Source organism: Cervus canadensis, chromosome 4 (assembly GCF_019320065.1).
Source record: "Cervus canadensis isolate Bull #8, Minnesota chromosome 4, ASM1932006v1, whole genome shotgun sequence".
NCBI classification, from domain to species: Eukaryota; Metazoa; Chordata; class Mammalia; order Artiodactyla; family Cervidae; genus Cervus; species Cervus canadensis.
This window is the reverse complement of record NC_057389.1, coordinates 9289888-9310867: the sequence shown is the minus strand read 5'-3', so window position 1 is coordinate 9310867 and position 20980 is coordinate 9289888. Positions and strand designations below refer to the sequence as shown.

The window sequence follows — 20980 nt, the reverse complement described above, 5'->3', positions numbered from 1 at the left end:
TCAGAGGAAAATTTATTTGTGAAAGAACAAACATATATTACTAATTTAACACGGGGCTATTCATTATGAGGCCCACAAGGTGCTTTTTGATGACTTGCAAATTGAAATTAATATTTTCTCTCTTGTCATTCTGAATGTGCATAAGCAAAGTTGACTGCTTGATACAACCAATTTGAAGCTTGTTATACCATTTGGATGTAACTTTCTGTTCTCGATAAAGGTTGGGAACTCTTAGATTTTATTGGAAGTGCTGTGTAATGAGGAAGGGTGCACTTTTATTTCTTTTCAGGGAACCCTATAGGCCAGCACATTCCTCCAACTGCCCAGGTTGAGTGTTGACCATTGGACCCAACTTTACAATGAAACGACTCTCGGAAAAGTCTAAAAATAAGGAGTATGAGAAAGATTCTCCATGGATCTTCATTTGCTCTGTTACCTGTGCTCAAAATTCTAAGACTGTCTTTTCCAAGACCAGCATTTGTAGGCACCAGCATCTGAAGACCCTGACGCTTTGGTGTGAGGTGGGCTGCCTTGGAGAAGCGGCAAGGTTCAGTGGCCAACGCTGCTGGGAAGGTTAAATGAGAAAGTAGGAAGTAGGAAGTTTATGGACAAATGTCCATCTGCACCAACTTTTAACACAGCCTGAGCCCAAGTCTGCTGCCGGCAAATGAACTCGCTCAGCTTCTTCTTTTTTTTCCCTACCAGAATTTTTCCCAGGGGAAAACAGGACTCTTTATCCCCACTAGCTGCCTGGACATTTTTCACAAGATTGTATGTACTCTTTATGTAAAATTAAGGTAACTACTAGATACAGGGGGATTATCATATTCAGAAAGGATGTATGGCGCATAAGGTTCCATTTCAGAGGTGATGTTTCTTCTAATGGAAAGACAAAGAACAACTTTATGCAGATCTCTTCGAGCCTCTTGAACTTTCAAAAGCTTAGCCTCCTGGGCACTACAGGAAACAAGAGAAGGAAAGGAGATTTTACAATTAAATTGAAAGCAGTGTTTCCAAAAGGGAAACTGGGACACTAAGGACCAGTTTTGCGATGATGCTTCTAGGGTGCAGAAGCAGACCTCAGGCGAGGGGTTACCGGAGACGGGGACAAAGGTGTCTTCTCCTCACTTGCGAAGTGGGGGTGGTGGCTGGCTCACGAAGTACATGCCAAGCTTCAGTGGTCAGTGGCTGGACTGCGTACAACCAGCAAAGCCCTGAGGCAGTAACCCGCTGGCCTCCAGGCTTGCTGGCGGCTTCCTCGGGAACACTGGCTCCCTGTGAGCGCAGCTGAGGCCGTGGCTGGGTCTAGCATGAACTCAAGGGTGTCAGAGAAGGCTGCCCAGAGGTAACACTGGTGGTATTGTCCCAAGCATCCACATACATTTTAAGGTAAAAATGTGGTCAACCCACTGGACAGGAAAATGACCTTGACATTACAAATACACTGAATTGAACTTAAGAATAACAACCACTACAATCTTAGGACTCCAGTCCCTCCCTATTTCCTTCTTTTCTCACCTAGAGTGACTTCTTTGGGGGGGGGGGGGCGGGGTCCCAACTGCTTGCTTCAATTAATAACCCATGGCAGAGGAGACAAATAAATGTCTTCAGTTCAGTTCAGTTGCTTAGTCGTGTCCGGCTTTTTGCGACCCCATGGACTGCAGCATGCCAGGCCTCCCTGTCCATCACCAACTCCCGGAGTTTACTCAAACTCAAGGCCATCGAGTTGGTGATGCCATCCAGCCATCTCATCCTCTGTTGTCCCCTTCTCCGGCCTTCAATCTTTCCCAGCATCAGGGTCTTTTCCAATGAGTCAGCTCTTCGCATCAGGTGGCCAAAGTATTGGAGTTTCAGCTTCAGCATCAGTCCTTCCAATGAACACCCAGGATGGATCTCCTTTAGGATGGACTGGTTGGATCTCCTTGCAGTCCAAGGGACTCTCAAGAGTCTTCTCCAACACCACAGTTCAAAAGCATCAATTCTCCGGCACTCAGCTGTCTTTACAGTCCGGGGAGGTAAAGGCACTGCAAAGTGCGTCTATCAATTTGTGTGTGTGCGGGTGTCCGGGGTGTGTGTCGGGAGGGTGGGGAGTCAGTAATGCACAGCGTCTGGCTACTTGGGTATAAACCCTTCCGACGGAAACATTCCAGATCCTTGGCGCCCAGTTTTGTCCTGCTTTGGGGTGGGGGTGGGGGTTGATTCCTGGGTTCTGTGCCTGCAGTTTAGGGGCGAACGTGGTCAGAGAGTGCGCGCTGGGCGTCGTGCGGGATGAAAAGGGTTTTGAAAAAAAAAACAAAACAAGGATGCACAGACGTGGGAAGCCAAGCTAGGCAAAGGCTTCCCCGCTACGGCCAGGGGTGCGGGAAGGAGCAGCGCCAATCAGGTGGCCAGGCACGTGCGCGGGAAAGGAGGTTGCACTTTTCCCGCAGGGTCCACCCGGCGGCCCGGGTTCGCCGGTTCCGCGCACTTTCTTGGCGGGCGTCCCTAACCCGGGGCGGGAGCAGGAGGGCGGGGTGAGGCGGGGGTCCTGGACTCTCTCGGGAACAGTCGTCCCAGCCCCGCGCCGGGCGGAGGGAGCCAGTCGGACATTTTCCGCGGCCTCGCTCCGGGCAGCCGGCGCGGCCACCTCGCCGGGCGGCTCCTCGGGCCTCCGGAGGCTCTCGATCGCGGCCTTGACCCCTCTCGCCGCCCCGGGCGGGAGTCCCGGCTCGCCGCCGCCTCCGGGCCGCGCGTAAGTGCGAACCCCCGGGACGGAGGCCCCCGCAGGGAGGCCCCCGGGACGCGGCGCGCGCGGGAGGACGGGCTCGGGGCGGGCCCGGGAGCCGCTCCCCGGAGCGGAGGGCGCGCGGCGGGCGGAGTCACCGGGAGCCCCAGCCGCCCCCGCCGCCGCCGCGCGCTCGGCCCGTCCCCGCCCCGGGAGCCGGAGCCTCGCGACGAACTCCGCCCGCCGCTCGCGCTTCCGTCCCGGGCTGCGCCCGCCGCCGCGCAGGTGGGTGCCGCGGCCGCCGCCGGGCGCGCGGGGCGCAGGCGCGGGTGGGGGCGCGGGAGGGGGCCCGGGAAGTTGCGCGGATGCCCGGCGGGCGCCCGGAGCCCGCTGTCTCGGCTGCCCGCGCGCGCGGGCGTGGGTTTCTACCCGGAGTGCCCGGGGGTCGCGGGGGGGACCTGGCGCCGCGCCGGGGGAGGGTCTCGGGGACTGAGCGAGCCTCGCAACCCCCGCGAGCCTCCCCCAACTTCTCCGACCAGCCCCCGGCACCCACGGGAGCCGAGGGCGCGGGCGAGGGGTCACCCTCCCGTCCGGGGTTTCTCACCTTCGCGCTTCTCCTGGCGCCCTCGCCCCTCTGTGGGTGGATAGTTCTTTCGCCCTTTTCTGCCCGCCCTCCCCCCCCCCCCCCACAACTTGGAGAGCTCTCCCTGCCGGTGAGAAAGTCTCCCTGGTTCCCCGATCGCCCCCCCACCCCCATTCCCTCGCCCCGGACTGGCTTCGGGTGGAAGCGCGGGGCTCAGCCCACTGGCTGCCCGAGGTGCCCGGGTGTCGGCGACAGCCGGGAAGCGGTGGAAATTCCCTGCGCTCTGGTCTCGCGTCCTTGCCCAGCTCCGCACGCCTTCCTGCCCGTTTTCTGCCAGCCGGAGAGGATAACACGCCCGCGAAGGGTGATTGCAGAGGCGGGATGGAAAGTAACCACCGCTCGGATACTTGGAAACTAGGCAATGAAGCCTGCTTCCAAGTCTCCTTCCCGTCAAGGTGGCTTTGGGACGCGACCTTTTCTGGACACCCTGTGTTCTCGTCTGTAAAACCTGGGTCCGCTTTGTCCACCGCTGAGGGTCGGTGTGAGAAACCAGTTGGATAGTTTAGGTGTGTTACTTGATTTTGAGCCATGGTCTCTGGTTTTCCGAACGTCCTGTGTTCCAGTCATCTGAGTTCAGGTCCTTCAGCTGAGACAAAATTGATTGTATGTCCCTGAGTGATTTGGGTAAAAACTCGCTTTGGGGTCAAAACTCGTGTTTCTGGGTCTGATATTTAGTGTTCCGAATTGAAATCATCTCTTCCTCACCCAAATGTGCAGAGCTATGGATCTTACATATTTCTTCTGGGGTCACAGGATTTCAAATAGCGGAAGGTCGTTACCGGCACACGTCTTTGGAAATAAGTTCTGTGCTTGCTTAGGATGGTTGACAGTCTTTAAAACCTCTTTTCTCCATCTGAGGTGCAAATTTAAATTTGCTTCTAATTTTAACAGTTCAGGAAGTAGACTTATTTTAGGAAATTTAGCTCAAACAAACTACATGTGCACTGTCATTTGTAAATTTTCAGTTTAAAATCACAGGCACAAGCATTGCTAGCACCACTCTTATTTATGAAGAAAGCAGTTAAAAGGCCTAAGAAGTCAGCTTTAGACTTGATGTTCAATAGCTATGGCCCATGGTTCATGAATTCCTGATTTAATAGGCATTTCATGAGTTCCTATCCTGTGCAATGCATTGTGCCATGTGCTTTTAAGTATAGCTGTGCCAAAGCCTTTGATTGTGTGGATGACAACAAACTATGGAAGATTCTTAAATATATGGTAATATCAGACCACCTGACCTTCCTCCTGAGAAATCTGTATGCAGGTCAAGAATCAAAAGTTAGAGCTGGACATGGAACAACAGATTGGTTCCAAATCTGGAATGGAGTATGTCAAGGCTGTATATTGTCACCCTGCTTATTTAACTTATATGCAGAGTACATCATGAGAAACGCTGGGCTGGAAGAAGCACAAGCTGGAATCAAGAGTGCCGGGAGAAATATCAATAACCTCAGATGTGCCGATGACACCACCCTTATGGCAGAAAGCGAAGAAGAACTAAAGAGCCTCTTGATGGAAGTGAAAGAGGAGAGTGAAAAAGTTGGCTTAAAGCTCAACATTCAGAAAACTATGATCTGGCATCCGCTCCCATCACTTCATGGCAAATAAATGGGGAAACAGTGGAAACAGTGTCAGACTTTATTTTTTTTGCGCCCCAAAATCACTGCAGATGATAACTGCAGTCATGAAATTAAAAGATGCTTGGTCCTTGGAAGAAAAGCTGTGACTAACCTAGATAGCATATTAAAAAGCAGAGACATTACTTTGCCAGCAAAAGTCCCTGTAGTCAAAGCTATGATTTTCCAGTAGTCATGTATGGATGTGAGAGTTGGACCATAAAGAAAGCTGAGTGCCGAAGAATTGATGCTTTTGGACTATGGTGTTGGAGAAGACTCTTGAGAGTCCCTTGGACTGCAAGGAGATCCAACCAGTCCATCCTAAAGGAAATCCATTCTGAATATTCATTAGAAGGACTGATGCTGAAGCTGAAACTCGAATACCTTGGCCACCTGATGCGAAGAACTGACTCACTGGAAAAGACCCTGACGCTGGGGAAGATTGAAGGCCAGAGGAGAAGGGGACAACAGAGGATGAGATGGTTGGATGGCATCACTGACTCAATGGACATGAGTCTGAGTAAACTCTGAGAGTTGGTGATGGACAGGGAGCCCTGGTGTGCTGCGGTCCATGGGGTCGCAAAGAGTCGGACACAACTAGTGACTCAACTAACTGATGGAATATATTCCTTGCCCTAGAGAAACTTTCAATCTAACTTAAATACTAATATTTTTATTTCATATTTTATATAAATATCATATATTCTAATAACTACACATGGCAGTGTAGTCAAGAATATATTACTGAAGGCCCTTTAAAACCACTTTTTGGTGAACATACTCAATAGATTGGAAACAATGAGTTAAGCCAGTGTTTTCTGAAGTAAAATTTCAAGTGCCTCTAAATCATCAAATGGGGGCCATCCTTGGAAATAAAATCTATGTTTTAGAATGAAAGCTCAGAAAAGTATCTATATATGTGTATTAGTAATAAATGTTAAAAACTCTTAAAAAGCCTTTCCCTTCTCCAGGAGATCTTCCCAACACAGGTATCGAACCCAGGTCTCCCACATTGCTGGCAGATTCTTTATCAACTGAGCCACAGGGGAAGCCCATTAAAAACTGTAGAAATTTAAATTCTAACTAGTCAGTTAGTGAATCCATGATGTCCATATACAATTTTTCTCAAGTCCTTGAGAAAGGAAATTATAATGCCTAGAAATAAAATACAGAGATAGAAATAAGTTGAAACTTGAACACCTCGTGGCCTGGTGGGCCCTGGATTGGTTCTAGAATTTGGCTTGAAAAGTTACAAGATTCAAAAAAAAAAAAAAAAGGTTGCAATTTTCTTAGTGAGACATTTTTAAAGAAACCATTTAAAGAAGGTTTGACTTGGTGCAAAGAACGGGCAGGAATCCCACTTGGAAAAACCAGATGGACCATCAGGTTGTATTTGGTGTGACTTGGTGACATTGCTGATTCTTTTTCTGCTCCGTGGAAGAATTCGTCCATCTGCAGGATATGTGTAGGATTTCATAGACATGACCTACCAGTACTCTGCTTTGAGTGGAGAAGGAAATGGCAACCCACTCCAGTATTCTTGCCTGGAGAATCCTATGGACAGAGGAGCCTGGTAGGCTACAGTCCATGGGGTCACAAAGAGTCGGACACGACTGAGCGACTAAACCACCACCACTCGGCTTTGAGAGCTTGGATTCAGCTCACACAGGGAGGCAAGGCAGGTTTCTGGGCAGCCTGAGGCATATGAAGTTAACTTTATGCTTGGCCTTATTGCTGGGTACCTTTGTTTTCCTATTTGTGACCTGAGATTAAAAATTGTGTCACTGCCCTGGATCTGTATGATTTGGTGTAATGGTCATGAATATCAAGTCAGAAAGCTTCTTGTGCATGTAAGAACTTTCTCTTGCCTTTTAACTCCTTTAGCTAGTAAAAGCTGATTGTGAAAAGCACATACAAATAGCCGAACAGAAGGGCTGTCTGCGTTATGTTGATAGTGGTGGCCTGTGCTCTCAAGTCTCCTGAGAGTTCAGTTCAGTTCAGTTCAGTTCACTCGCTCAGTCGTGTCCAACTCTTTGTGACCCCATGAACCACAGCACGCCAGGCCTCCCTGTCCATCGCCAACTCCCGGACTTTACTCAAACCCATGTCCATTGAGTCGGTGGTGCCATCCAGCCATCTCATCCTCTGTCATCCCCTTCTCCTCCTGCCTTCAAGAGAGAAGTTGGCATCATCTTGTATCTACAGTTTAGTGTACTGATACAGAAAACAAGACCTTCTTCTTAGCCAAGGTTGAACAGCTAATGGCAGGAATAGAACTGTACTTTCAACTGCCTGAAAATAGTTCTCTGGTTTGTCCTTACCACATGTGGTCTCTTATCATCCAGGGCGCATCAAAAATCTTACATTTATAAATTGAGTATGGTTAAGAATTTTGGCTTTGGGGTTTTGATGGGCCTGGGTTTGAGTCCCACCAGGCATTTACTAGTCTTGTAACCCTGGGTAAATTACTTAATCTCCTAAATTCTCAGTTCCCTCGTCTGCCAAATAGTAATAAATGAAGTACTTAGCTCAAAGGGCTATTGTAAGAATTAAATGAACGAATCAATGTGAAGTGCTTATTAGCACATTGCCTGTTACTTGTTTCATCCCTATTATGCAGGTAGTTATTTCAGTTTTCTGGGGGGAGAAGAATGATAATTCAGAGGTCCAAAGTTTTAAAATAAATAAGTGCATAAAAATATGAATACATAGCCACCTTCAGTATTTTGAATTAGCCATTCCCACTGGTTTTATTAATTTATTTAGCAAGTGTTCGTTGAGCTCCTACTATGTGTTGGGCCTTTGTAGGCACTGGCATGCAATGGGATACAAGCCAGTTAGTGTCTTTTAGGTCTTAGGACCTAAAAGTCTGGGGAAGGGTACAGACTTGTAAACAGAAAATTACAGTCTTAGGTGACTGGTGTGTCGAGTAATGCAGAGAACCACAGAAGACAGACAGGATGATTTGGGAGGCCTCAGTGGATGGGTGTCATATAGTGGATCGCCTGATCCCAACCGGGGTTGGTGGTGGTCAGGGAAGACGTCTCGTCAACGTGCTAAGACCTGGAGAATGAGTGATAGTCAGCGACTGAAGAAGTTGGAGGACTGAAGAGTGTCCCAGACCAAGGTGAACAGAGCATGAGGCATGGAACGGAAGTCAGGAAGATGATGTAAAAGCGTAATTAATGAAGGGAGAGCTGGAGCCCTGTGGCAGCCGGAGAACCCAGGCTTCATCTAAAGGGATTGGTAGAAACTTGGCTGCAGCCAAGTGTTGCCAGAAGCCCTGATTTTTAAAGAGGAGCTTAAGATTCATATTTCATCAATGTGAAATGGCCCAAATATTTTTAAAACTTACCATGGGGGCAAAACAGACGCATTTTGTAGTTGGTATCCAACCCCCGGCCCACCACTGTATGGCCTGCCTTTTAGGGAATGAGATAAGTTTAGTGCGGCTAAAGGAAAGCATCTTAGAAGAGGCGATGCAAGAGCCCGTAGGTAGGGGCAGACCTGCTTCCTGCAGGGCCTCGTGGTGCTGGCCGAGGAGGGTTGGCTTAATCCCGAGCGCTGCGGATGACATCGAAGGCTGAACCGAGAGCCGCCTGATGAGGTTTGTATTTACAGGATACATTCTGGCTGTGTCTGCGTCTGTGCGCGTGCGCGCGGGTTCCGTCACTCATTCAGGTCTGACTCTTGGCGACCCCGTGGACGGGCTTTCCTAGGCAGGAAGACTGGAGTGGGTTGCCGTTTCCTACTCCAGGGGGTTTTCCTGACTGAGGGATTGAACCCGCGTCTCTTGCATCTCCTTCATTGACAGCAGATTCTTTTTTTACCACTGGGCTACCTGGGAAAACCCTATTCTAGCTGCTGAATGGAAAAATGCCTGGGAAGAGGCTTTGGTGATAATTGTTTCGAAAGCTGTCACAGTGGTGCTCTTAAGAAATACGTCTAGAAGCAGATACTCAAACAGGATTGGAGAGAGATGGGTAGATTGCAGAGATGTGTTTGAACTTCCACTGTTGGGAAATAGCTCTCCCTTAATCCCTCAGGTGTCCGCACATCTTGGGAGCAGAGGCACTCACTGTTTTCATTCCAGAATATCTTTTCAGGGACTTTGGTACAGCATATAGCTATGGAAAATAGAAGTAGTCTTTCTCTATGGATTAAAGAGCAAAGCATAGGTGGGTTTACTGCGCGTTATAAAAGATCTGGTATACTCTAAGCTCAGGAATCCCCTCTCTAGTGCAAATCATTGGGTAGATAGGTATTGCCCGCCCTCTGCCTGTCATACCGTGGGAACTGGGTTTCATAGAACGGGCATAACTATGCTAATACTCCTGCTACTGGTTTTTTTCTTTTTTTTGAGTAATGTAATCCTTTGTCTCTGACCTAATAATCTCATTCCTTGTGCCAGCATCCGTGAAACTGTGGCATGCTTATTTGTCAGTACTAGCCATGGAGCTTAGCCATGGGCCACATTGTTTAGACTTGTTTCAATTAATTAAAATGAAAAAAATGTTGCTTCCTCAGTCACTCTAGCCACATGGCAAATGCTTAATAGCCACACGTGGCAAGTGGCTACTGTAGTGGGCAGAGCAGATAATAGAACATTTCCATCATTGCAGCAAGGTCTGCTGGGTGTCGCTGGTTTAAAGCTTCAGACTTTTTGTGTTCTTGGATGAGAGGCAGATGTTGTTGACTATGGCAGCATGCAAGTGATGCCTGTTAGATGGTGTTAGATTCATAGAGGTTCCTTTGTACAAGGGAAATATTTCCGCGTGAATAATTAGTACAGTATTTAGTTCACACCTGCTGCGGGAAAAACGTAAGAGAATTGTCTGCAGTGTTGGCTTGGAGACTGGGCTGACGGGGGCCATGTGGCTATGCGAGTTCTCCATACAGGTGGCATTCCTCAAAAATCACATGTGACGGTGAGCTAGAGATCTGGGCTGAAAGGAGCTGGCGCCTCTGAACGCTGCCTTCAGCTCCACCTCCCCGCCGTGCCTAGCGGGCAGGGACCAGAGTGGCACGTTGGCAGCGCGGTTCCGGAACCCAGCCAGTCCAGCAGCACCCAGACAGCGCCTGCTGCCACCCAGCTGGGCCGCCTGCGCGCAAGGGAAGGATGGGGGGACAGGGAGATTTCCACGTGGCTCCGGTTCAGGGAGTTTACGCGGACGGCCTCAGGAAAAGAAGAAACTGGACTCAAAAAAAAAAAAAACCCCAACCCACAGAAACACAGAAGTGTAAATCACAACCTTAAGTGACACAGCGGAGGTGGGGGAGAACGCCAGGACCCAAGAAAAGCAACAGATCCGCGTTCCTATCAGATGCAGGCAGCTCGTGTTGAGGAGGGCGTGGACCACAAGCGCTGGGAAGAGACAGCACAACATTCTTCCTGTCCTTCTGTAATTCTGTTAGTCTAGCCAACAGCTGCGGCAGCCGCAAGGGACACATTTTGACCCATATTGAGGGTGCCGTTGACTGCTGGCTCTGTGGTTACAACATAAGCAAAACAAGGGACAGTGGTAGGAATTCTAAAGATGGAGACCCTTGCGGAAGACTCAGGCTACCATCTGCTATTTCTATGGGTAAAAATGCCTTTTCAAAAACTTCAGATATTGTGAATTTCACGTACCTATGCTGGAAGAAACTTGCTTCACGATGGTCCTTATTTGTAGCGCGGTCAAATTTCACTTATATGAAGACTAACTCATGTTTTAAAAAAACCAAAGTTTTAGACTGTTTTAAAGATTGATTCTACTGAGTGCTTATATTCACGACCCAGAACCTGCTAAGGATGCCCCCTTGTAGAACGCTTTTGAAGAAAGCTTTCATAAAGAGGAAATGTTAATTTTGAAGTAGAAAGATGATCATTTGCATGTAACTGGAGGCTTCTGTAGTGTTTAAGGGAAACTTACGTGAGTTGTACATTTACCTCTTGCTTGCCCTGCTAATTTCCACAGATAATCCTTCTCCAGTTTCAGTAACTTCTGGGAGAGTCAAGGTCAGCTGCTCTCAGGGTTTGTACTAATGTAGAGTCCCTTCATTGAGGTTTCAGTTAGGGAGGTTTTACTCCATTTACTGTTTTAATGCTACTTTGCAAAATGTTTTATTTTTTAAAAATTGTGAGTTAAAAATATTTTATTTTGGTAGGAGTGGAAAAGGTTGGTGACTCCCCCGGCCACGTTCTCCCCTCCTCTGCCCCCCGAAATGTGGCCACATCAGTCGTCCCGTGTGCTTTCCTTTTTCTCTTTCTGGCTGGTTTGCCACGGTTCCTAACCCGGGCTTCAGGCTTGCATTGCCTCGTGCCTCCCTTCTCTTCATACAGACAGCGTGACATTAGAAATCACTGTTGTCTGTTGTATTTCTGAAGATCGGAATTTCACCAGTTTCACGCTGTCCCTTCTCAGGCCGGGTGTGGTAAATCATCTTTGGAAAACTGGCTCCAGCAGTGAAACAAACCAGGAGACGTGCTGTTTATTGCATGAGTCACCCATGGCTTCACGTGAAAGGAAATGATACCAGATTGCTTTTCGCCCACGTCACTGTTAACATCTTTAAAATCGGCCCGAAATAAGGAAATCAAAATAAAGTGATCAGCTCTTTGTTTTCCCCCAGAGCATTTAGAGGGGTCTGGCTTCTGACGTTAGGTGATTATAACAGCAACACTGAGGGTCGCACATTCGGCTTCGTCCTTTAACCTGTGACTTCCTGTGGTGCTCAGAACTTTGGAGGGTGGTGCATTTTCTCAGGTTGCACACCAGTAATTTTAATCAGGAACAAAGTAGGTTCGTTCTATTACAAACCATTTCCTCCATGGCCGAGTTGCCTCACTTAGCTATTACTGCATGCCTAATCGACCACAGTGAACTGTCTTTAAAACATTTTCCAGGGGACTGAGGACTTTAGGGAGAATTTTTATAAGGGAAAATGCCGAGGAGGAGAGTCTGAAGGGTTTCTTAGCATAGATAAATGTCTCCAGAGGGACTGATGAGTCAAGGAGTCTGTTAGTAGGATGTGGAAATGTAACCTTTCACCTAGTTACTGCCATTACCTAAGTCATAACTATGTAGTTTTAGCAAATTGTTTGAACTGGTTCCAGTTACTTAATAAAACAGAGCGTGTTGGTCCCATTCTTTTCTAGTCTGCAGTCAGCCCCACTTCAAAGTTTGCATTGCCCTGGGCTTTCCCTGTCTCCTGTTTCAACAGCAGCTTGTCATCCTGTTAAAGAGTTTTCCACTAATTTCTTTGTCTTCGGCTCTCGTTAAGTGTTTGTGGAAAGTTTTTGCATCTGTGTATTTGATATTAACTTCTAGCTTTTTGTTCCTGATAGGGTAGGCTTCCCCGGTGGCTCAGCGGTAAAGAACCTGCCTGCAATGCAGGAACCACAGGAGATGCGGGTTCCATCCCTGGGGTGGGAAGATCCCCCAGAGGAGGGCATGGCAACCCACTCCAGCGTTCTTGCCTGGAGAATCCCATGGACAGAGGAGCCTGGCGGGGCTACAGTCCATAGAGCTGCAAAGAGTTGGACCCGACCGAAGCCATTTGGCACACATGCACACATCACTTATTCAGCATCACCTATTCTGTGCCAGCCATGTTCCCAGGGCTGCTCTTGACCCTAGAAATCCTAGAGGGAGCAAAACATTCATGATCCGTGGCTGTTGTGGAGCATAGAGTCCAAGATGAAGACAGTCATTAATTCACTTTTTAAAAAGCACAGCAATTAATAATTGCGTGATTACAAACAGAGGTAAATGCTCTGAATAGAGCGGTAGGTTTTGCGGGTTTGTATAACAGGAACCCGAGGAAGTGATGCTTGCTTGATAACAAGCATGTGTAGGAGAACGTGAGAAAAAGTGGGGAAAAGAGTGTTGCACACAGCAGAGGGAAGTTAGTGCGGAGACCCTGCAACAGAAGGGAACAGGCTGGAACCAAGGAACTGAGGACTGGAATTCAGGGGAGAATGGAGTGAGGTGAGGCAGGACACTCAGGCTGCGGCCAGTTAAGAGTTTGGTCTTTATCCCAAGGACCGTGGAGAGTGTTGAAACAGGGGTTGCTGACCCCATGAGATTTGTGTTTTGGTAGGGTCATCTGTGGGGGGGTGAGTTGGAGGGGGCCCAGGGTGGCGGTGGGGAGCAGTGTGTGGCTTCTGCACTAATCCAAGTGCATTGGGAAGAAGTGCTAAGCCTGCTGTGTGTACTGGGAAGAGGCAGTGACAATGGATTAGAAGAGTTTCAGGGGATAGCATTAGTTTTACTTGGGAATGAGATGGGATTTTCTTTTATTCATTCAACAAGTATTTAGTGAGTTTTAAACTTTATGCCAAACTCTGGGACTATAACTATGACCAAGATACACAAGATCCTTGTACTCATGGAGTTGACATATTAATGGGCATGGTGGCTAATCAGTAAATTTAAAAATATATATAAATATAAATAATAATATATAATAAATACATAAATAAAATTATATATATAAATATAACAAATATATAAATATTCAGTTCAGTCGCTCAGTTGTGTCTGACTATTTGCGACCCCATGAACTGCAGCACGCCAGGCCTCCCTGTCCATCACCAACTCCCAGAGTTTACTCAAACTCATGTCCATTGAGTCAGTGATGCCATCCAATCATCTCATCCTCTGTTGTCCCCTTCTCCTCCTGCCCTCAATCTTTCCCAGCATCAGGGTCTTTTCAGATGAATCAGCTCTTCACATCAGGTGGCCAAACTATTGGAGTCTCAGCTTCAACATCAGTCCTTTCAATGAATATTCAGGACTGATCTCCTTTAGGATGGTCTGGTTGGATTTCCTTGCAGTGCAAGGGACTCTCAAGAGTCTTCTCCAACACCACAGTTCAAAAGCATCAATTCTTCAGCACTCAGCTTTCTTTATAGTCCAACTTTCATATCCATACATGACCACTGGAAAAACCATAGCCTTGACTAGACGGACCTTTGTTGGCAAAGTAATGTCTCTGCTTTTTTTGTAAGTAATATAAATATATATTATACATACATAATTTCAGAGAAGTCCTGTAAGGAAAAATGAAGCTGTGTGAGGAACTGGAGACTGACAGAGGAGGGCCCCTCATTGGACAGTCAAGAAGGACTTTTTGAAGATGTGGCGTCTGAACTAAGACCCAAATGAAATGGGAGAACTCACAATGCACAAACCCTCTTCCAGGCAGAGGGAAGAGCAAGCACAAGGTCTTGAGGTTGGCACGGGGATCCCTCCCCCAGAGATCACCAAGGAGGCCAGGGTGTGTAGAAATACAGGCGGAAAGAAGAAAGATGTCAAGGATGCCTTGCCAATGCTTGAAACGTAGAGCGTCTGAATAGATTCATTACATTCTCTTCGGTCATAACCAGCTTTTCAAAACCACACAGCCCCAGGTTGCTTGGCCACTCACCTGATTTAACACTGCTTCTGGAACAGCTCCCTTCCTCACACCTTGCTTAAAACCTGACGGCGATGTCTGCATGTCCATTCTCTAGACGGTGACCCCTCCGTGAGGTCAGTAGCAGGGCCCGTCTCTTGCTTCAAGCCCGTTTCAGCTCTTCCTGGACTTCTCAGTTAGTCAGTCGAAGGCCTTCCTCGTGTTCGTTGAGACCTTCCATTTACTTTACTGTTTTTCTCCTTGACGTCACACGTATTCACCACGGCCCTGTGCTGTGCTTAGCCGCTCAGCCGTGTCCAGCTCTTTGCGACCCTGTGGACTGTAGCCCGCCAGGCTCCTCTGTCCACGGGGATTCTCCAGACAAGAGTACTGGAGTGGGTGTCCGTTCCGTCCTCCAGGGGATCTTCCCCACCCAGGGATCGAACCCAGGTCTCCTGCATTGCGGGTGGGTTCTTTACCAGCTAAGCCACCAGGGAAGCCCATGCACCATTGACTTAGTCACTCAGTCACGTCTGACTCTTTGCAACCCCCACGGTACCTCTTTCCTATTACTCTTTCCATCTCTTCCTTCAGGGCCAAGTTCACAAGTGATGTGTTACCTTTTCTACCATTTTCTTCTGATTTGCTCCACCTGGCCTGGGTCACGGAGGTCCTCAGCCTACTCAGTCTGTGTGATGTCGTTTTTTTCCTTCCTGGGATCACTTGAAAAGGCACTGCTTCTCAGCACCACCGTCGTTCCAAATGAAAATATTTAGGCTTATATTCTTCCCTCCTAGAGAAAAATTGACGCGGACACCAGCTCTGCTCTGGTACTCATGTAACACTGGCCAGAACATTCAGCTGGCTGAGGTTCAGTTTCCTCGTCTGCTCACCTATTTCTTCCCCAGCGTGGTTGTACGAAGGGAAGTAAAACATGGAAAATACGTTGACACAAATGTAGGACCTCTTTAATATTTCAGAAGGACGTGTTTCCTACCCTCATCTCAGGGTTTTTCACATCAGTTCGCACCAGGGTGGGATCGTGTGTGCTGCAAGGGCTCTGGGAGGTGTCTGGAGCGCCCACCACACCCTGCAAGCTGGGGATAACTCAGTCCATGGTCTGTGTGTTCCTCTCCTGGGCTCTGTAACAAAACCCCACCAGCTCATGGCTTAAACCTCAGAAACTGACTGTCTCAGAGTTCCGGAGGCTCTGAGATCAGTGTACCGGCAGGGCTGCTTTCCCCTAGTGTGAGGGAGAACCTCTCCACCTTCTCTCTGAACTGTTGGTAGCTCTAGGCATTCCTTGGCTTGTCGATGCAATTCTCCTTTTGTCTTCATCTGGCCTTTCTTCTACATCACACTGTCTGTTTCCTGTGTTTATTAAGGACACAGTCATTGGATGATAGCCCACTCCTGTGACCTAATTGTAGCTTGATCATCCTTATAGGCTCTGTTTCCAAATAAGGTCACACTCATAGGTACTTGAAGTTAAGACTTGAACATCTTTTTAGGGCTCCAATTCAATTCATATTGACATGATTCAATACGCACATGAGAAAGGGAAGTCACAGACTTGCTGAACTAGCTCTGTATTACTAGAATGACTCATAGAGGAGCTGCATTAGGTATGTTAGAGCTAGTTTCCTGTATGATATGGGGTGAAATAAATGAAATACTTGGTAAAAAAAAATTAGGTGTGAAATGCTTCTTTTAGAGTTCTGCAAGTCCTGTTCATTTCAAATCGGTGTAACTTAGAGCATAGAGGGCCCGCCAAGAGAAGGAACAAAAGAACCCAATAACTTTTCTTCTCTTTTTATAATAGTACATCAGTTGTTGTACTGGTGTGAATGAAAAAACTACGTGGTCCATGTGTGTATTCATATCATCCTAATGTGAAATTTTTTGTGTGGCAAATTTTATTGCTTCTATTGATTTTTCTTTCTTTTTTTTTTTGGCGCAACCTGCTTCTCTTTGACTTTCTGGAAGGCCACATTCGGTCCTATGATGAACTGATCCCTTCTCTGCTAAACACCCGAAAGAGTCTGCTGTTTTTCTCTTAGTAGGTGCTCCAGCCTTGTTGATAAAACTCATTCCTCTCTTAGACTTAAAAAATATCATTGGTATATTTTTTATCATCAGTTTTGTTGCTGTTTTGTTATTTTTTGATAGTGCATGGGACAGTTCGATGCATTGTTAATCTGTTGATGTTGGAGGATACTTAAGTGCATCCCTCTTAGATTTTTACCAGATTTGACATTATGGTGTTACATTTTATTTGGTGAACATGTTAATCTTCATAGGCTTTCTTGTTCTGGCATGTAAGACAGCCTTTGCCTTAGGGACATTGAGGAAGGTACCTGAAGCTGGTGTACGATTTTCCTGTACTTTGCTGACCAATTTAAAACTTTAACCATTTTTTATTTCCTAACAGTTTGGCACAGAAGCTTATTATAGAAAGTCAGTGAGCCTTGGTGAATACTTGACTTTTACATAGAAAAGTGGTTGTTTTTTGGTCAACTGGAAGAACATAGCTCCCATGTTCTAAAAAAAGGTGATGTACAAAGTTTTCAGTTGTTGCATTTCCATTAATTTGCTTCATTCTTATTGCTGCATTGAGATTTTCACTAAAGGAAAAAACAGCCATAAGTTTTTTTAGCCATAAAAATTAGCCATAAGTTGCTAATTCTGCTTATGAAAAAAAAATAAAAACAATGAATTGTAGAAATACATTCCCTCTTGATGTATTATCAAGTAGGTATCAAGTAGGAGAAAAAAAATACTTTGATCTTGCTCTTCCACATGCAAGAGGATACCTTCTTTCCGAAATTACAGAAGGGTGAAAGTATATGAAAAGGGTAAAATAAAAGGAGATTAAATTTATTGCTACTGTAGTCTTCTCATCTGTAAGTCTTGATTCTTCCTTGTTCTTTTTTAAAATAATATTATCTATTTAGGTATTTTTGGCTGTGCTGGGTCTTCCTGCTGGGCGGGCTTCTCTCTAGCTGCGGGCACAGCCTTCTCACTGCGGTGGCTTTTCTTGTCGTGGAGCAGGGGTTCGGGGCACACGGGCTGCAGTAGCTGAGGTACCTGGACCCAGTATCCGTGGCCCCCGTCTCTAGAGCACAGGCTCAGTACTCGTGACTCTGGGCTTAGTTGCTGTGGGGCATGTGGGATCCTCCCGGATCAGGGGCCGAACCCCCATCGCCTGCACTGGCCGGACCACTCTTTACCCCTCAGCCACCAGGGACGCCCCCTTCCTTGTTCTTAAGTAAATAAAGTTTTTCACAAATATTTTCCCTCGAAAACATAAATACCAGAAGGTCAAAATAGTTACTGAAGTGATAAGAGCGACCAAAAATATGTTGAGGAGACAGTGTGTCAGATAGAAAATTTCATGGCTTGAGGAGTGAGGTGGATGGTGGTGCTGGGGGGGGAGGGTTAGGGCAGGATGTTTTAAAAGGTATGCTTGTTCCTGGAGTCAGGAAAAACCTTGTTTCTGACTGCTTTAATTTTTCTTTCTTTTTTTTTTTTTTTGGCTGTTTCTGGTTTTTCAATCTTCCATTGTTGTTCCAAGTTAAAATATTTATGTGTGTGTTCTTTCTCCCTAAAACATGACCTTCAGGCCACGCCTGGGACGGTCTGGTGTTTTGTGTAATCTCGGCATCCAGTGGAGCGTTTGACCCTGGGGTGCTCAGCCAGTGGGATCCAGCACAGTCACTCATCTCTCTGGTACCATGTGCCCTCCATGGTGAACTCCTTACACATTTTCCTGAGACACAAATACAAACATAAATATATATACATATATATATTTATATATGCTGCTGCTGCTAAGTCACTTCAGTCGTGTCTGACTGTGTGCGACCCCATAGACGGCAGCCCATCAGGCTCCCCCGTCCCTGGGATTCTCCAGGCAAGAACACTGGAGTGGGCTGCCGTTTCCTTCTCCAATGCATGCATGCATGCTAAGCTGCTTCAGGCATGTTTGACTCTGTGCGACCCCATGGACAGCAGCCCTCCAGGCTCCTCTGTCCATGGGATTCTCTAGGCAAGAACACTGGAGTGGATTGCCATTTCCTTCTCCATATATATATACACACACACACACATATATATATTGTATACTTGAAAGCTGCAGGGGTTTTTTTGAGGAGGTTGCGTGTATGGACTTGAGTCAGCCTCGGGTTCGAGCCCCTGGTGTGACGTTACTAGCTCTGTGACTCCGGAGAGGTGCCTCATTCTGTGCCTCATGTCGTCCTCTCTGAAATCAGATCATAATGACAGTGAACCGGCCCTTTGGTATTTATTACGGACCAGACGCTGTTCTAAGCACATCACGTATTTTTGACGGGAGGATGCTCGCAGCAGCCCTGTGAGGTAACGTCTGTTATCTCCACGTGCAAGTAAGGAAAATGGGCTGATTTGCCCGAGGTCACATGGTGGTAAGTGCTGGGGCCAGGGGGTCTGCAGACTCTGCCTAGGGGCCCGTGTCACCTGGAGAGCGAGGCGATGACCGCGTGACGCCCTTAGATCGGAGCCTGGCATAGGGCACGCGCCCCGACAGCTGCCGCTGCCTGCTTCTGCGGTGCCTGCCAGGATGGCCGCTCTCACACCGGGTCTTCCCGCGTGCAGTCCAGGCAAGAGCTGGCCCCGCCGGCGGCTGGACAGCGCCCATCCCCGTTAGTGCGGCGTTAGTTTCAGGAGTCCAGCGCGCTGATAGATTCTCTTTCAGATTCTTCCCCACTGCGGAGGCAAGCAGACCTGCGCTTGCGCTGCCCTGGCGGCTCGGACTGGAAAGAATCTGCCTGGCGTGCAGACCTGGGCTCGACCCTCGAGCTGGGAAGATCCCCTGCAGACGGGAATGGCAACTGCAGTCTTCTTGCCTGGAGAGAGTTCTGTGAACAGCAGAGCTTGGCTGGCTGCAGTCCTTGGGGTCGCAAAGAGTGGGACACGACGGAGTGACTAACACTTTCAGGTTTCCATTGTAGGTTTTTACAAGGTACTGGGCGTAGTTCCCTGAGCTGAAAGTAGGTCCTTGTTTGTCTGTTTTATATATAGTAGTGTGTATATGTTAATCCCAAATTTACACCCCCCCCTCTCCCTTTCCCCTTTAGTGACCATAAATTTGTTTTCTGTGTCTGTGAATCTATTTCTCTTTTGTAAGTACGTTTATTTGTATCATTTACTGCTCTTAATATTGCCTACTGTGATTCATACCTAACCGTGTCTTAATAGTAGTTAATAATTTTCCTAAATACTCTCTACAGACTCTGAAAAAATGGCACTAATAGTGTCTCTCTCTTGTTTTTTCTGTCAATGAAGTCATGCTTAGATTGGTTCTCAAAGGGGTTTATATTTGTTTTTAAACCTAACATTTTAACAGGGCCATATAATGAAGTATTTTGGAACATTTCAAAGTTGCAGCTATGCAGGGGCCAAAAAAATCAAAACTGAGGGCTTTGGTTAAACTTTTTGGGAATTATAAACTGCTGGTGGCTACTTAGATTTTCTCCAAAGACAGTTAGGCCCTGTTGCAATGTAAAACATTTATTTTTTGGTACATTGTATACTTGATTCTAGGGTGTAAGGTTTGAGGGTTGTTGAGAACTATAGCACCTGATAATGTTTTTTTCTCATTTCTGAAAATTATCATTCTATTATTATATTCATTTGGAAAATGAAAATAAGCCCATTTGCCAGTTGGGAATGAACTTGAAAATCTTTGTCATTTTTGCTGCATTCTGAGCAGGAGCAGGGCTTCCTAGGTGGCGCTAGTGGTAAAGAACTGGCTTACGAACGCAGGAGACATTAGGAGATGCGGGTTTGATCCTGGGGTCGGGAGGATCCCCTGGAGGAGGGCAGGGCAACCCACTCCAGCATTCTTGCCTGGAGAATCCCATGGACAGAGGAGCCTGGTGGGCTGCAGTCCATGGGGTCGCAAAGAGTCAGACACGACTGAACTGACTTAACACACACAAGCAGGAAGGACATAGAAAATAAGCAGAAAACAGGCTCATTGTTTAGGCTCACCGGCTGTGTACTGTTAACCAAGCAGTTTTTCATCCCTGCGGTGTACGTGGTGGTGAGGATGTCTGTCTCCTTCACACAGGCACTGTGTATGTGCACCAAGATGCCTCGTGGCTTAGTCTAGAATGTCCAACTACGGACACGGAGGTGGAGAGGCTCGGGAGGGACCGTTTAGCACCCCGAGAAGAGGACATTGACGTTGACACTGCTGCCAGCTAGAATTTTGAAGCCTTTCGAAAAGAAGGCTGCACCGTATGCCCCCGATTTTATAGAGAGAAGCCTAATACCAGCTGAAAAATAACATTCCAGAAAGGTTTCTGATCCACGTGGCTGGAGGACCCCTCAGAGACTGCAGTGCACTGGGCGGTCTGTGGCTGGATTTAAAAGAAGCGATGTTGCATCATTAACCAGGGACACCGATATCATCCTGATCGCTTGCATTGATTGAGATACTTTTGTGTGGAGGGGAAGAAAAACAGCTTCCTAGTGTTAGACGTTATGGGCACGTCTTGGCCTGACCTCTCACCAGCTACGTGACCTTTGGGCAGATGACTGAGCATCCCAGGGCCTTGTTAGCATTGTTAAAACCAGGGATAGGCTGGGACCAAT

At 47.3% G+C, this 20980-nt stretch overlaps 1 protein-coding gene across 22 annotated transcripts in view; it reads left to right on the top strand.

The window, feature by feature from the left end:
- The first annotated feature begins 2600 nt into the window (after positions 1-2600).
- Positions 2601-20980, top strand: part of PAM (peptidylglycine alpha-amidating monooxygenase) — a 307426-nt gene continuing 289046 nt past the window's right edge. For 21 of the 22 annotated variants that reach the window (XM_043464552.1, XM_043464569.1, XM_043464568.1 and 18 more), the window contains exon 1: positions 2601-2731. The gene's annotated coding sequence lies outside the window, so the exon portion shown is untranslated. Of the gene's footprint in view, positions 2732-2867; positions 2990-20980 lie in introns of those variants that run through there. The other variant, XM_043464546.1, reaches the window with a different exon arrangement.